Consider the following 4311-nt stretch of genomic DNA (forward strand, 5'->3'; position numbering starts at 1 on the left):
TGCCAGCAAAAGTTTCACAGATTCGCAGTTAGTCCTTGGCTGACAATAGAAGCAGTTGTCTTGAAAATGTGGTGTACTTTTTGCTGTAATAGTAGGTGTGTCCAGTGTGTTAATAATGTAAGTGTGTTAGCAGTGTCTGAGAACAGTATGTATTTTAAGGTCTCTATTCTGAAACAGCATTGTATCCTATAGGAGAGGACCCCTGCATCCTGGCTGTCTGGCTTCATGGGTTGGGTCCAGACTCTTCCCAGGGTGAATAATCCTTGCACATCTTAAAAAACAAGATGAGTTCAGTGCCTTCTCCCCCAAGCCCACTTCAAGATGGGATGTCCATCTTGTCCTCAAGTAGTTTCTCTTACTGCAATGCACTACTGTCTCTGCTTTGGCTGCTTTTGGGGCCGGTGGAGAACAGCTGGTAACTAAACCCCAGGAGGAGAGTGCTTCCTCTGTATCAAAGGATTTGGGCAAGTGCTGCCTCCCTGTCTGCCATCTGCACTTCTCAGCCACTCTCCCTGCAGGTGGGCAGAGAAGAGGGGGTCAAGAAGAAAAAACGCAGGGCATGAAGTGGTCAGCTGGTGCTGCTACTGGGTCAGGATTGGGGTAGGTCTATGGAGGGCAGGATGAATCACAGCAGAGCCTACCTGGCCAGACTCAACTCTTCCTGAAACTCCCTGCCCCTGGAACCATGACTGACTTCCTCTGGCTGGAACCTGCCCATTCCAGGAGGATCCAGCCTTTGCTGGGAAAATGCCTCAGCGAATTCCCCCAGAAACCTGGCCTCTAAGCCTCCACAACCTGCCCTGCACACCAGGGAGTAGGTGTTTGAGGGGGCTGTGGCTGGAAATTCAGCTCAACAGGAAACAGATGGGCTGAGATATTTTGAAAGAGGATGAGACCATTTGAACAGCAAAATCAATGATGATAATAATGGAATAAAATTAATACTCATGGGTCCATACCAATATATGCAAATAAATTGAGAGACGGACCAACTCTTTTTTATAGTAAAGTCCAATTAATAAATGTAAAAAGAATGATGGAAGTTCTGAGAGGTATTTGCTGGGGTAAGAGATTTTTGGCCACCTGAGCTGGAATTTTTGACATGGGCATAAAAACTGGTCTCATTTGGTAAAGCTTCTGGATAAATTACTAGGCAGGAGAGTTTTGCAGGTTTTGGCATAGCTCCACAAAATAATTATTACTGGCACTGCAAAAGGGCAAAGCTTGAGATGCAGCCCTACCAGGGTTAGCACTCAGGCAACTGGTTTGAGCAAAAGCACAGTGGTTACTCCCTTTCTGGCTATAAGTATGACTGTGTGGCAGATGAAAATGGACGCAACCTTTCTGTGCACGGGATCTCTAGGCACCCAGTTGCAACTCTGGTCATGCCTAAGGAAAGTACATCTCTGGCAGAAAAGCAAGATGAAGACCAACTGGAAGATCCAGTTCTTCATTTGAGATTTGAGGAATGAAACAAAGAATTTATTGTGAAAAATGAGGAACTCTATGAGTCTCTCATGAGTTGCCACTGGCAGCCTTTGGATACAGTTCACTCTAAAATCCCAGACAAGCCCCCACAGAAGCATGATGTTCATTAAGCTTCCCAACTGCCATATTAATTGCATCCTGTTTTGTTTTAGTTTTTGAAAAAAAATTAGGAATGTACTGGATTCTGTATATAAACACAAATCTCCAGGACTTAAATGTGACTGATGCAATAAAATGAGGTGTAAATAAAGTTTACGAGCACATACACACACACACACACACACAGAGAGAGAGAGAAAAGAATGACGGAAATAGAAAATCACCATTTGGCAAATAACACAGTAATAATTGTCAGAAAGCATCATCAATGAATTTTGATTTAGTAGGGCAAAAATTGATGAGTATTTGCATAGTCTCAAAGTACCTCCCTACAAGATGCTTATTAATTACAAAGGAATAAATAGTAATTTCACAGTGGAAAAACCCAGCAGATACCATCTTACCAGGTGATTAAACTTAACATTGCCATTATTTAGACATATTGAAATCATGTACCTCTGGTAAAATGCACTGAAAAGGACACAACATCACTTCAATGGTGTTCCTGCCTAAAATACGTAGCCGTAATTTTATCTTGAAGAAGCATCAAATCAAAATTTAGAGAGGTTCCACAGTCCTCTTCAAAACTATCAAGGTCGTGAAAGACAAAGCAAGACTGAGGAATTGCCTCAGAAATGAAGCCACACCAACCAAATACAATGTGGAAGTCTGCTTCAGATCTTGGACCAGAAAAAGGACATTAGTCAGACACTTGGTGACATTTGAATACTGTCTGTAGAATGGTATAGTGTCAATGTTAATTTCTTGGTTTAGATAATTATACTGTGGTTCTATGATTAACATTAGGGGAAGCTGGCTGACAGGTTTATAGAAGTTCTGTGTGCGATATTTGCAAGTCTAAAAATTATTTTAAAGTAGAGTTTGAACAAGGGGGGTGGGGGATGAGGAAGGAGCCTGGGTTCCAGAACTTAGCTGTTATAATTCTAACAGGTTGAAAACAAGTCAATCTTAAAAGGTTATCCATTCCCAGGAAGGAATAAGGGCTCTGTAGCTTCTGTTGGGCATCTACCCATTCCTTATCCTCCCTATTGGTAACCAGCATTGGGCCTGGATTTAAAGACCCACTCACATGGAAGGTCCTCTGCTCCCGTGTTTTGGAGTGAGAACCCATCACAGCTTGACCTCCACTCTAGGTGGCTTATGGACCTCAGGGAAAGGCAAATGTTTAAGTCTGTGTCCACTTCCCTGGGGACATTTAGTTCTCATCATGACTGTCTGAGGAAGGCAGCATCACCACCCCCAATACCGATCTGAACACCAAGGCACAGAGAAGTGAAGCCACCAACTCTAGATCAGACATAGGTACTTACAGAGCCAGATTCAAGCCTGGCACTGGAGTCTGACTCCAATACCAGTGACTCTGACCATCTGGCATTATTCTGTTACTGCTTAATCCAGGTAGAGACAACAGGCATTTACCAAGCACCCACCTGGTATCAGGCTGACAATGGGGTTGGAGGTAGCAGTGGCTGAAAAATTACCACAGAACCACAGGTAGTTTCCTGGCAGAGAAGCACCCTCATACTGGCAAGCATATGGCAGGAAGAATGTCACACACACACACACACACACACACACACACACACATTCAGTCAGTTTCTGCTCTTGCTTGGCCCTAGGCTCAGGTTGGTGGGTCAAGTATGGTCCTTGCCCTGGGAGTTCTAACCCAGTAGGAGAGCAGACCAATAAACAGGCAAAGATACATGCTGTGATGGGGATGGCAGAGGGAGAAGGATGGGGGAGAGGGAAGATGGTTTGGAAAGTCTAGGAGATAAGAATATTGCTGATACTCTGGGGCAGGCAGACGCAGCTGTGCTTTGTGGAAGTCATGGCCAAGGGAGATATGGCCGAGGATGGTGGTAGGATTGTGCTGGAGAGGTGTCTGAGATCAATGCAGCTGGATGGAGGTTGGGGAAAGCTGCCTAGCAAAGGCCTGAAGGTCTGGACTGGAGCTGTTCAACCCCTTAGCCCAGCTGCCTGGGAACTGGCCAGCTGGGAACACGTGTTTCCGGGAGTCTCAGTAGGTTGTCTTTGGGTGGGGAGAGTGCTCCTTAATGAAGGGCAGTCGTTGAACTTGACTCTGTTCCAGGGAGGGAAATAGGCTGGGTCAGGCGCAAAGGGATGCTTTTTGTTCCAGCCTTAAACAGGGTGTGTGCAGAACCCTATCCAGAGAGGGAGAAGATTCATACTCTCTCTGCACTTCTCTGAGGAAGAAGGACCCAGGCGCTGCTTCTCTCCTCAGTGAGGCTGGACATCCCCAGGCAAGTGGGTCTGGCTCTGGTAGGTTATGGCCACAGTTAGAGTGGGGTGGGCCCTACCCAAAGGGCTGCAGGGAGAGACTGGATCCGGTGGTTTGGAGAGTGGCCACAGCATGTGGAGAGGGAAGTATGGAACGGTCAGGGTGGAACATTCTCTCTTGGAGTAATTGCCTTAGCAGCCAGGGAGTAGGCACTTTGCTGGCCCTTCCCCCTTGACTCCAGCTCTGGGAATCTGCTTTGTGGATTCTGAAGGTCTCTGATAGTTGGTATCAGACAACTGAGTTGGCTGCGTGATCCCATGCATTCCCTTTCCAACCCTGAGCCTCAGGTTCCCCAGCTCAGACAGATGAGATGGTCTTTAAAGCCCCCCTCCCAGGGCTGAGGTTGCACATGTCCACACTCTCTCCTTATGCCCCCTTGTTAACTCCTGCCCAAGTTCTCAGCC

General features: G+C 46.3%; 1 pseudogene; it reads left to right on the forward strand.

Moving 5' to 3' along the window:
* Positions 1–1151: 1151 nt before the first annotated feature.
* LOC121479067 lies at positions 1152–1598 on the forward strand (annotated as a pseudogene).
* The last annotated feature ends 2713 nt before the right edge of the window (positions 1599–4311 follow it).

The sequence above is a fragment of the Vulpes lagopus genome, chromosome 19 (genome assembly GCF_018345385.1).
Source record: "Vulpes lagopus strain Blue_001 chromosome 19, ASM1834538v1, whole genome shotgun sequence".
Classification (NCBI taxonomy): domain Eukaryota; kingdom Metazoa; phylum Chordata; class Mammalia; order Carnivora; family Canidae; genus Vulpes; species Vulpes lagopus.